The sequence below is a fragment of the Thermobia domestica genome, chromosome 6, assembly GCF_964235325.1.
Source record: "Thermobia domestica chromosome 6, izTheDome1.hap1.1, whole genome shotgun sequence".
In the NCBI taxonomy this organism is placed as follows: Eukaryota; Metazoa; Arthropoda; class Insecta; order Zygentoma; family Lepismatidae; genus Thermobia; species Thermobia domestica.
The window spans coordinates 49,216,962-49,230,645 of record NC_137459.1 but is presented as its reverse complement, the minus strand read 5'-3'; the positions used below and the strand labels follow the sequence as shown (position 1 = coordinate 49,230,645).

The window sequence follows — 13,684 nt, the reverse complement described above, 5'->3', positions numbered from 1 at the left end:
AAAATAACAATCGATTAATTCTTTTACCATTATTCATTTACATTCTTATCGGTTTCCTTTAGCATCAGGTCATGTGGAACATTAAGGCATTTGAGATACTATTTAGAGGTAGCATGAGATAGTATTTACTACCTCATACTACATGTGAAATTGTGAGAAAAAATAATTAAAGGACGTCACAAAGTCGTCCTTCAATCTTTTTTTTTTTTAAACCAAATTACGCTTGTTATTATATAACAGCAGTTATCCAATTAAGGACAAGAGCGAGAACCGCACGTGAAGAACGTTTAGCTAAAGTCTATATAATCTAGGGTTCGAGAGTGAAACCCAACTTGAACATTTATAACTTAACTTGAGAACCAGCAACTGAAAGACGCATAACCGTAATAAATAAATCTTTATATGTGTAAATAGATGTGTGCGTGTATGTACGTATGTTCCAGCATATCTCTGGAACGTCTGGAGCAATTTTAACCAAACTTGGTATACGCATTACTTACGAGCCGAAAAAGAGTACTGTCGGGGTAAGATTTCCTAGGACACCTAGGGGGAAACGTGGAAAAATGATCGGAAATGACTGATATTAGTGTCGAATCCATAGTTTCCGGGGTCTATAAGCTAATGGTGACAGTTCCAATGCCCTTTAATTCCAAGTTAAGGCCCCAGTGAGAATAAGACTCCCAGCACATCTAGGGGGAGTACGAGGGGTGACCAAAATTATCAACAACAGCCGATATTAGAGTCGAATTTGCAGTTTTTGAGGTCACTGAGATGAACACTTTAGACGCCGTTTAAATCTAAATTCAAGTCCCATTAGTACTCTTGAGAAGGGAAATAGTGATACAAAAATAATTGAAAATGACCGATATTAATATTGAATCATTAGTTTTCAGAGTCGCTAAGTTAATTGGTGGCAATCCTGAAGCCGTTTATTCCAACTTCAGCCCCCAGTGTGGATAAGATCCTCTTAACACCCTCAGGATGGAGTGGGAGGGACAGACATAAAAATGGCAATAAACGACCGATATTCGTGTCGAAACCATAGTTTTCGGGGTCGCATACATGAACAGTGACACTCTAGATGCCATTTAAGTTCAGCGCCCATTAGCACCCGGACGGGTGAGGGGGATTGTGACGTAAAAATTAGAGAGAATGACCGATATTACTAGTGCCTAATTCATATTTTTCGGAATTCCTAAGCTGATTGGTGGCAGTTTCCATGACCTTCATGTTCAAGTTCAGTCTCCAGTGGGGTAACACCCCCCTAACACACCTAGGGAGTTGAAGGGATAACACAAAATGATCAAAAACGATCGATATTACTGTATAGTCCATAGTTTTTGTGGTCGCTAAGACGAATATCGACACTAACGATGCCGTTTAAATCCAAGTTCGGCCTCCATTAGTACACCTAGGGAGAAATAGTGACATGAAAAAATAATCAAAAACGACCAATATTAGTATCGAATCCATAGTTTTCACGGTCACTGAGATCAATGGTGACACTTCTACGATCAAGTTGATTGTCTACACCCCCTATTCGATTTAAGTGTACGTTTACCCCCATTAGTATTCCTCGGGTGGTGGGAAGGGGTTGACATGTAAAAATAATCGAAAAAGACTGACAGTACTGTCGAATCCATAGTTCTCGATGTAGCTGAGATTAATAATTACACTCGCGAAAGCGTTGAAGTCCAAATACAGGCCTCATCGGCATAGGAGTGTGAAGGGGTGAAAAATATAATGTATCAAAAACTGACATTAGTGTCGAATTTATAGTTTGGGTTCGTCAAGCTATTAGATCACAAGTGTGGTAACACTTAATCCCAAGTTGAGGCATGAACGGGCATGTTAGCTGGATTGGAAATTTGCAGGGACAACGTCGAAGGCGTTCTTCGTACATTCATATACATACATAATATTATACTAGCTGAATATACCCATCCTTCGCATGAGTCACATAAAATATCTATGTAAACAAATTGAAGAAAATAACGGTCATTTTCTACTACTTTTACATATTCCTGGTAAACGTTCCCTGAGACCCCATGGTTCGAATTTAAAAAAAAAAAAAAAAAAAAAAAAAAAAAAACGCCTCTGGCCCAAAGCCAATGGGGGTTGTATTTGGAAGTCAACGCCTATGAGTGAATCACCACTGATCTCAGCGACCGCGAAAACTATGGATTTGACACTAATATCAGTCATTTTGGATTATTTTTACACGTCTCGGTATACCCGTCACGGTCACCCTCGGTCCGCAGCCGAATAAAGTGAATGCGATCGGCGTTTCACCATTGATCTCAGCGATCGCGAATACCATGAACCCAACACTAATTTCGGTCATTTTTTACTTATTTTACATGTCCCGGTAAATGCCCCCTGAGACCCCCTGGTTCGAATTAAACAAAAACGCTTCGTCTTGGTCTGGGGCCTGGACCAAGGTATTCATGACCAAAATTTGGTAATTATCGGTCCACTCGTCTGGTCCCCAGGCCACACAGAGACAGAGACAGACAGACAAACAAACACACAAACAAACTCTTTATTTATATTAGGTGTATGTATGCACATGAATGTATATTCCAGCGTAAATCCGGAACGTCTGAAGCAAATTTAATCAAATTTGGCAGACATGGCTTTCAATCTGGAAGAAATACTGTGGAAGTAAGACACCCCAATCAGTGACAGATGGAAGGAGAGACTTGAAAAATAATGTAAAACGAGTAATAATAGTGTGCAATCCATAGTTTTTGGCGTCACTGAAATGAGTAGTGATGTTCGCAATGCCACTGAAGTCCAATTTCATCCCCATCGGCAGTGGGTGGGGGATAGTGAAAAATGTCAAAAATGACTGAGATTTTTGTCGAATTCATAGTTTTCGGGGTCGGGAAAATGTGTGATCCGTTTGAAGTGCCTTTTGGAAGACTTAGTACTCACTTCAAGGTGGGTTCTTTTAATCGTATCAATTTGATTAAAGGCGTATTTTGTGAGGGTAGGGTGTTTCAACGTGGCAAAAAGTAGAGTATCTTCTGTATTGTTATCATTACACTTCCGTTCAAATAAATATTCTAAAGGGAAGGGAGTTCAAATATTGCCCATAAATCTATTCTTCCCATGTGAAAAACGGACATTTCAGTTAGCAAATAAATAAGTCATTTTAAATTTCATTTTACTTTCTCTTTTCGTCCAAGATTGGTCTTGAACTGCTATTTAAACAGTAACTATTACGTTTTTATTATGCCTAATGAATTGATTTAGAATTTCCATTTTGCAAAACTTAGGAACCAGAAGCCTTCACATCATAATACTTCCACACGATTTCCGTTTAATATTTTTAATTATTACACTAACTGAACCTGCGCTGTCTAATCAGCGGATCGTTCTGTTTTGACCATAAATCTCCTTCCCACTGTGCATGTTTCCTTACTCACACAAGTAAAGGAAAGGAAATTCACAAAGGAAGTGAACTGCTATGTAAAAATGTTGCAGTGAGTTATAACAAATTTGTAGAAATAACACGATATCAAGTGGAATTTTTTTCTAATAATTCCATATCCGTCCGAGTACGCCTCACTGTGTCTCTTGAGACCTTTGAAGTTGCCAGCATGCAATAAGTTTTCCCATTCAGATTTAAGCAAAGTGCCTGCAATTTTATTCAACCTGCCATACGTAACTTCTCTACTGGTTGTCAAACACCGTAGTTTCGGTCTGCAACCATGTTAATCTTATGGGCTCAAAACGGCCCCAAAATATTGAATAAAACGAAAACAACATGTTTTCTTGAAAATTTGAATGAGAACTGCACAATCTACACAAAATTTTGACTCGACCAGCGAAAACGGCACGTTTCTAGCACGTGTAGTTTTCGAGATCTCATTGTAAAAAGGATTAGGGACAAACATATAAACCTAACATTTTAATATATACACTAGCTGAACCTGCGCTCTCTACACAGCGCATCATTCGCATATGAGCATAAATATCCTTCTCATTCCTCACAACATCTGTACATGTCCCTTTACAGATACAAGTGAAAGACGTCTTGATTTTAAATCCGCAAGGTGTATCATAAAGGGGAGATTTTATCGATTATTTTTTTCTCAATATCTCGCACCGTTTGCAAGATTTGAGCCTACTTCCGGTTTGAGTTTCTAATTAGTGCATGGCCAGTGTTTTCTTTCTTCTTGCATGCAGTATGTAATAAGCAAATAAATTACATACACAATTAATTATAATGGCAGTTATATATGGTGTTCATTGGGCAAAACACTCCAAAAATAAAGATTCATCTTAGACTCGAGAAATGGTTATCCTTCCTTTTTCATTATTATTTGGCCATGAAACGAACGCCTGAGGCACATGCAACCCATACAACAGTGTAGTGTTGGAATGTATAATGTGTAGGATATGCTGCTTTAGTTCTTTTTTTTTAATTCAACGCTTCCAGTGTACTTCTAAAATGTAATAAAGAAATAATGGCCATGTTTTTTAAAATATCCAATTAGAACTGGACAACCTACGCAAAATTTACAATCGATCAGTGAAAACGTCATCTTTCTAGAGCCATGTAGTTTCCGAGATCTCATTGTCGAATGGATTGACCACAAACATATACATTTCCACAACATATGGTTTAAAAGAACTCGGAAGATGGAAGCACGATTCACGTGCATTGATTTTAGAGAAGGCTTATTAAAATACAAAGGCTTTGAACAATAATTTTAAAACATAAACTTTATGAAAAAGATCTAGTTAACTAAATTATTTAATGTACACATGCTCAAAATGTTTATCTATGTTAAACGTGAAATCACACAAACCGTTAATTAAAGATTTGAAAGCCAAAGTTATAGGTTGGAGCTCAGTCGCATTTAATTGTTATTGTAGCATTTTAACAGATAGATAGATTAGCTGAACCTTCGCTGTCTAATCAGTGAATCGTTCTGTTATGACTATGAATCTCCTTCCCACTGTGCATGTATCCTTACTCACACGTGTAAAGGATAGGACACTCACAAAGGAAGTGAATTGCTATGTATAGATGTTGGAGCGAGTTTGTAGCAAATTTGTAGAAGTAACACTATCAAGTGGAAATATATTTTCTAATAAATTCATATTCGTCCAAGTACGCATTATTGCGTCTCTTGAGGCATTTGAACAACGCCGCACAGTGCAAAATCAGCGCCCGGGGCGAGAGTATATGACGGCGCCCCCTACATATGACTAAGTAAGGTCGACAGACCAGCCGCGAAGCGCCCCCATGGTTGGCGCGAAACGTAAAGAAAATTTCAAACAAAAACCTTGCTCTTCCTTTTTTTGAGCACTTCTTATTACTTTTTTTCTTTACATTTTATACAGTATACGTACACATGCATTTCCCTAACATGGATGACCATTAAAGGACAACTTCCTAAATCAAGAAGAAAATTTAAGTACATACTTGTAATATTTCAAATAATTTCTCCTCTCACGTTTTCTTTCATTCTTTTCTTTTCTTTGTACCCCCGATTTTTGCGCCCCCTTATTTCGGCACTTGGAGTCGTCGCCCCTCTCCCCTAACACGGCACGACACTGCCCTTGAAGTTGACAGCATGCAATAGGTTTTGCCATTCAGATTTAATCAAAGCGCCTGCAAAATCCATCAACCCGACATACGTAACTTCTCTACTGGTTGCCAAACACCATAGTTTCGGCCTGTTACAAAGTTAATCTTAGGGGCTCAAAACGGCCCCGAAAATGATGAATAAAATGATAACGACACGATTTTTGAAAATTTGAATGGGAACTAGACAATTCACACAAAATTTGAAATCGACCAGCGAAAACGGCACGTTTCTAGCACTTGTGGTTTTCGAGATCTCATTGTCGAAAGAACTGGGAACAAACATAAACCTAGCATTTTAAATATATACACTAGCTGAACCTGCGCTCTCTACACAACGCATCATTCGCATATGAGCATAAATCTCCTTTTCATTCCTCACAATATCTGTACATGTCCCTTTACAGACACAAGTGAAAGATGTCTTGATAAAAGTCGGCAAGGAGTATCATAAAGGGGACGTTTTTTTCAATATCTCCCACCGTTCGCAAGATTTGAGCCTAGTTCCGGATGGACTTTCTAATTCATGTACGACCAGTGTTTTCTTTCTTCTTGCATGCAGTATGTAGTAAGTAAATTACATTACATACACAATTAATTATAATGTCAATGATATATGGTGTTCATTAAGCAAAACACTCCAAACAACAAAGATTCATGTTAAGAAATGGTTATTCTTCCTTTTTGAGTATTATTTAACCATGCAAACAAATACCGGAGTGATATATAAACCCCCGTATATAACTATGTGGTATTGGAATGTATAATTCGTAGGATATGATGACTTACTTTTTTTAAAATTTCAACATTTCCAGTGTACCCCTTAAAAAATGTAATAAAAGAATAACAGCCACGATTTTAAATATTCAATTTTGAACTGGACTATCTACACAAAATTTGGAATCGATCAATGAAAACGGCATGTTTCTAGCACTTGTGGTGTTCAAAGAGACAAGCATACAAACCTAGCATTTTAATATATAGATACATACATGATTTTTTTGTATTCTGTCTTATGAACAAACGGAACAGTTGTATTGTAAAAGCTTTATAAGGTAATAAGGGAAAATTACACAGATTATTATTATTATTATTATGAACACTTCTCTCTGGTTCAGTGGCTAGAGCGCGTGTCTTTAGTACACAAAGTCCCGGATTCTATTCCCAATGAAAGAGACTTGAAAACTTTGGACGCATACGGTGGTTGGGGTTCCACCTTAAACTGTAGATTCAAACCTCATATAGGACGCTAAGCTCCAAATCAATCAATGCTTAAAGTTATATCCATCCATGTCACTTCTAGAGTTTATATTATCCTTCTCAAGAAGTGTTCCATGACGGAACATCTATCTTGTACTTTTGCAGGACGAAGCACGAGGAAGAAATTAAAAAAAAAAAAAAATCCTTGCAGGATTTTATGAAAATCTTAAGCTTAAAATTTGGTTCAGATTCTTTGAATGGTATGGCCTTTAAGCAAGCGTAGATAAAACCAGGACAAACACACATAGAAAAATAATTTTCCTCTTTCGAGCGACAAGGGAGAAAAAAGTATGGTAATTGTAAAAAAAAAAAAAAAAAAAAAAAAATGGAAAAGAAAAAGAAAGAAAAAGAAAAAAGAAGAAATTCGAGATTTCAACGGATTTGCACGATTTATGGTCCCAACATACCGAAAAACTTATTTGTGGATGTCTGTCCATCAGTTCGTGCGTCGGTCCTGATATAAATATGTTAACTCACCTAAAGGGCATATCTTCAATGTATGGAAGTCGAACTTTAAACTTACGAATTTATAAGAATCTCTACGAGCATTTGTCCAATTTTCTTCCCATCCCGAAAGATAAGAGTAGCTTACTTAAGAAAAAATAAAAAGTTCAATTCTCCCGAAAACGACCTCAACGACTGTGTTCTAACTAACTAACTCTATGGCCTATGGAACCCGGAGGTTCAATGCCGCGTTCACAAAAGCTCTCCACTGACTTCTATCCTTAGCTAACTGCATCCAGTTTCTACTTTGTGTTCCAATCTCTGCGAGATCCATCTTAATATTGTCCTCCCATCTGCGCCTAGGTCTTCCTAATGGTCGTCTTCCGATTGGTCTTCGAGTCAAGACTTTGAAAGCGTTTCTACTTTCTTCCATTCTCGCTACATGACCTGCCCATCTAAGCCTCCTAGACTTGACGACCTTAACAATGTTGGGTAAACCGTATAAATTATGTAGTTCGTTATGAAGTTTCCGTTATTCCCCATTTCCGTTCCTCTTGGGTCCGAATATTCGTCTCAGGATCTTGTTCTCAAATACTTTCAGTCTATGTTCTTCCCTTAGACTAAGCGACCATGTTTCGTAACCATACAAAACAACAGGCATGATTATCGTTTTGCATATTTTAAGCTTCAAATTCCTCGACAGAATTCGCGACAACAAGGGATTTTGAACCGAATAGTAACACGAATTCCCTGCTTTCAGTCGACATTTAATTTCTTCGTGAATATGATTTTCGTATGTTAACATTGACCCTATATATTTGAAACTATCCACTTTATCAAAAGTATTATTTAATATTTTAACGCATCCATAATTTGCCGTATTACGGTCCCGACGCACTTCCATGTATTTAGTTTTCTCTGCATTTACCTCTACACCCATGTCCCTGCAAGCGTTTAATAAGATCTCTGCATTTCTTTCTATTGTTCTCCTATCATCCCCTATTAAATTTACATCATCAGCATATGCCATAACTTGGTAAATACCGTTCAACTCTAGGCCCTGGTTGCTATCTTTGATTTTCCTTATAGCGTATTCAAGAACAAAGTTAAATAATAATGGCGACAACGTATCTCCTTGTTTCAGGCCATTTTCGACGTGAAAGCTCGTGGACAAAAATTTTCCTACCCGGACTTTACTTTGGGATTCATTTAATCATATATTAATTAATCTAATTAGCTTTCTCGGTATTCCAAATTCTGCAAGAACGTTGTATAATGTTTCTCTCCTAACCGAGTCGTACGCCTTTCTAAAATGAATAAATAGTTGATGTACCGGAGTATTGTATTCCCACTTTTTTTTTCGAGTATTTGGCAAATGGTAAATATTTGGTCGATAGCTGATCGATTTCGTCTAAATCCGCACTGATAATCTCCAATAATTTCATCTGCGTTTGGGGTCAATCTTGCTAATAGAATATTTGAAAGGATTTTATAGGATGTTGACAGAAGAGAAATGCCTTAATAATTATTACAGTCAGTTTTGTCGACTTTCTTGTGAATTGGAACAATGATTGATTCTTTCCACTCTTGTGGCAATTATTCCTTGTTCCAGATAAGGAGAATGAGTTTGTGTATCTTGTTCCACAATTTTTCGCCTCCAGCTAAAATTAACTCAGCCGGAATTTCATCTACACCTGGAGATTTGTGTTTCTTTAATTTCTTTATAGCGGTTTCTACTTCTATTTGGTTGGAATATACGGTTCTGCGGTGTGTATCTCCTTCTCTCCACGCACACTAGTTTTTGGTTGCGGGTTAAGCAAATCGTCAAATAAATCTTTCCATCTACTTAAGATGCTATCTGTATCAGTGAGAACTGTACCATCAGATTTCTTTAATATATAAGCACGAGGTTGATAGCCTTTCTTAAATTCACTGATCCCTTTATACATGTCCCGGATGTTTTTATTTTTACTATTATCTTCAAGTTCCTTAATTTTAGCTTTTAAAAAATCGCGTTTGTTTGTTTTAAAAGTTTTGGAAGTTTCCGCCTGATATCTGCGAAATTTTGTGTAGTTATTTCATTCAGATTTTGTAGCCAGCGTAATTTTGCCTGTTTTCTCTTCTCTGCTAGTTTAATGCATTCCTGGTCAAACCATGGTTTGTTGCTACGTATTTCCACGTGTCCCAACTTTTCTTTTGCTGAAATTTTAATGCTATCTCTAATTTCAATCCAGGTATCCTCAACACTAGTGCACTCCGAATCTTCTAAAGCCGAGAATCTATTCGAAACTTCAATCTGGTATTCCTCTCTTACCTGACTTTCTTCTAATTTAAATATAATCTCTCCGATTTCGGACATTGAATATTACCTTTATTCAACGATAATCTCTCTCGTATTATAGCTGCTACCAGGTAGTGATCAGTGTCACAATCAGCCCCTCCAAACGACCGAACATCATTTATGCTATTTAATAGATTGCCTTCTTCTATCTACTACAACGACTGTGTTCCCATTTCATAAATCAAGGTTTCATTAACAACCCTATAATATGTTTTTTTTTTTTTTTTTTTTTTTTTAATGGAAAAATCCTGAAGGGGTATTTTACTCTTTGGGATTTGTTCTTTCTGGACGATTATCTCAAAGACGATTCTTGCGATTTTGTTCAATTTCCTTTTTTAAACTTTAACGTCCCACGTATCGCTAAAGGAGACAGTGAATATGAGGTGGATGATAACGGTAGAATGATAAAAGTGGAAGAACATGAGAGAGCTCCCGAGAAAAGCCACGCACAAGGCACTTGTTCACGTTTCATAAATATATATTATATTAATAACTCTACACTGTGGCGTAAATTGTTTCTCATTTAAAAATTCACAATGGGTAATTTACTCTTGGGGTGAGTTTTCTTAGGACAATTTTTCAAAAACGATTCTGGCGATTTTAATCATATTCCATTAAGAAATGTTTCATAACCTGACAAAGTGGCGTAACTGATTTGTCCTAAACAAATCCACAAGAGGTAATTTACTCTTGGGGGCAGATTTTTTCGAACGATTTTATCAGAAACTATTCAGCCGATTTTGTTTATATTTCACACACAGACACTTTATTAATAACCCTGTTTGAACAAATCCACGAGGAAAATTTTGCTTTTGGAATGTGTTTATTTTTTAATGATTTTCTTACAAATTACTCAGCCCTATTTCATTAATAACCCTCTAATGTTGAGTAAATCACTTGTTATACGATAATAGCCAAAGGAAGTTTACTTTCCTTTATCTAGCAGTTGCATCAAAATATGACTCTTCAGATTTTGTTGATATCTCATAAGTAAAGACACGATTTTTTGGTGACACGCGAAAACGCGAAATGTATCAGTTTTGTATGAAAATATTGTGTACTTAAAATATGTATTTTTCTACTATTTGTTAGGCAATGTAACTCTTGCGATTAAACGCGAAATTCTGTCTAATTAGCAAAATTTGCAACATGTCTCGATATTCCACGAAATTTACGCAAAAATGACAGTTTTCCTACGCTTTTACGATCTATTCATTACCATTATTTGGCAATTACTAGCAATGTGATGAAAATTCCCATTTTTGAGAAAATAGACCACCATGAATTTTTTAAATTTTACAATCAGTTACAAATGAGCTCCAAACGGTATCTGATGGTGAAGTGGATATTGTAGAAGGAGAGTTGCAGGATATGTTAGATGAGCATTCAGAAATCGCTGTAAAGTGTCTCTAACTAGTGTACATATCAGCTTCGAATGTTGAAATGGAGTGTGCTCTTTTTTCTTACAATGACATATTTACCGACAAAAGAACAAATTTAACACCAACAAAGATTGAAACAATGCTTATGTGTTATTTGCATAAGTAAACTGTCAACACTAAAGTTATTTTTTTATATATATTAGTTGTCTCTGTGCGTTTTTTCTTTAAACTATACTTTTATTCAATAAAGATGCTTAGTGTTATTTTTTAAAACTAAAGTACTGTTTAATATTGTCATGTATGAGCTCATGTCATGATGATTAAGGTGAAATAAAAGGTAACTAATTGTAATTGCAAGGGAAAGTAGTGTTCTTACATTGAATTTTTATTCACCGATTTTATCCCGCTTTACGCACATTTTTATAACAAAATTACGAATTCTTATTTACCACAAAATCATGTATCTACTCATAAGTAAATAATTCATTAATGACCTCAATGTATGGCGTAAATCCCTTCTGATCAAAATAAAAATGTTCCAAAAGTGTAGTTTGGTTCTGGGGCTAAGTTTTCTTCGAACGAGGTATTCCGAAAACATTAACTTGTTCGTATTTAATACATAAATAAATATTTCAATAATGACAGTAGTATAACACATTTAGCTTAAGAAATTGGGGCGAGATAGTTTAATGCGGTGGCTAGTACCTTTTATTCGATATGCAGGGTCTATGAAACGTGCAAATCCGTTGAATTCTATAATTCGATCTTTCTCATTACCACCATTAGTTTGTTTCATTATCGTCACTCGAAAGTTCTGTTGTTGTTGTGTTTATATAATATAGTGCTGTTTTCAATTTACAAGGCTGAGCCACAAGTCTTACAATATTATAGTACACAACATACCTATATTTATTACAGTACTATGAAACCAGGTTTACATTCAAAGTATAGCCACTTGTGTTGGACTGTCTGCTACCATCTTGTGCCAGTTTTTCGAATCTACCTCCTGCCAGTTGGTGAAGCATCGTGATTTCAAGATGTGAGTCATGGACCGAAACACGTAATAATCCGGAGGAGAATGTTTAGACTATATGCTGGGTGTGGCATCAGTTTGATGAAATCAAGTTCTGCATTTTTAGTGCGTTTTTCGAGACTAGTGTGGTTTTGCATTATCCAGTTGCAGCAGGGTGCGCTTTCGGCTTACTAATGCAGGATATTTTTGGTATAATGCAGTATATATACGCACCAACTGTTAGGATTAAAGGTCGATACTGATGGAACGACCGTTATGAAAGAATTCGAAGTTACTTACCAGCTTGTAGTTTCAACCACACAAAACGCAAGACTTTAAGCTCTAAACAGCCCTGTTTAACGATCGGTTCTGAAAGTTGTCCTTGCTCAACCACTGTTTCTGCACATTCAGATAACGGGAAAATGCCCACTTTTTGTCGCATATGACAATCCGTTTCAGGAAACGCACATCACGTGAATTTTGTAGCACTTATCAGCACACGCTCAATTTCCTCTGAGGCTGAGATGGGGACCAAGTCATGCGGCAATCCCTGATGGTTTCCCCGAGTTCCTGAAGGTGATGCCGTGCAGTAGGTTGGGACATACCGAGTTGTTTTGACAATCATTGTGCTCTGGTGGAAGTATTTTCCACAATGCCGTGTCGTATGATTTCAGAGTCCGTTACCCTGGATCGGCCGGACGTTGGCCATTTCGACAACCTTCGACATTCTTACAACCTGCATCAAATATCTGAAACCAATGAGTTACTGTACTGTGGTTCATTGCACCGTTTCGCATGACAAATGCTTTGGGTTGCTGCCGCAACGTTATGATCGAATCCGAACTCTAAAGTAAGAGTTCACGTATCAGACATTGTTGAGCACTCATCATCACTACTACTAGAATCTGACTGAAGATACTGACAGAGTGCTTGTCTTCGGTTAAATAGTCCGCTTGCCACACTATTTTCTGGCCAGTTTGACCTTGTTCTTACGGTCGATCACGGAATATACACGCACTTGTTGGTTAGATTGTGGAAATATTTCAAGATTTGTGACTCAACTGTGTATTTTCACTTTGTATACACTTAATAGCATTATTTTGTTGCACATTTATTATTTTTTACTTTCGAGCGACGAAAGGAGAGAACGAAATATGGTGATAATGAAGAAAGAAAAAAAAAAGAATTCGAGATTTCAACGGATTTACAGGTTTCATAGCTCACAGATATCGAATAAAAGGCACGGGCCACCGCACTAAACTTCCTCGCTTCAATTCCTTAAATAAACCAAATCATGTTGTGCTGTAGTTCTTAATGAAACATTTTGTTGTCAAACACGAACAAAATTATAAGGGGTTTTCGAACATTTTTGCCATTTTTGAAAGAAATATCGCCAATAAAATTAAACTACCCCTTGTAGATTTTTCAATAAGAAAATGACTTATGCTATATTGCCGGTTTATTAATGAAATACTTATGAAATATAAACAAAATCGTCCGAGTAGCTTTTGAGAAAATAGTTCGAAAAACTCTTTCAAGAATCAACTACCCCTCGTATATATATTCAGGAAAAATGAGACGCTATATTGTCAGGTTATTAATAAAATATTTATTTATGAAATAAGAAGAAAATAACTTGACTC

The 13,684-nt window shown here is 36.6% G+C and overlaps 1 protein-coding gene across 17 annotated transcripts in view; it reads right to left on the bottom strand.

The window, feature by feature from the left end:
- The window catches only part of RhoGAPp190 (Rho GTPase-activating protein 190), a 301,937-nt gene that overhangs the window by 193,857 nt on the left and 94,396 nt on the right, over positions 1–13,684 (bottom strand). The window lies entirely within an intron of this gene.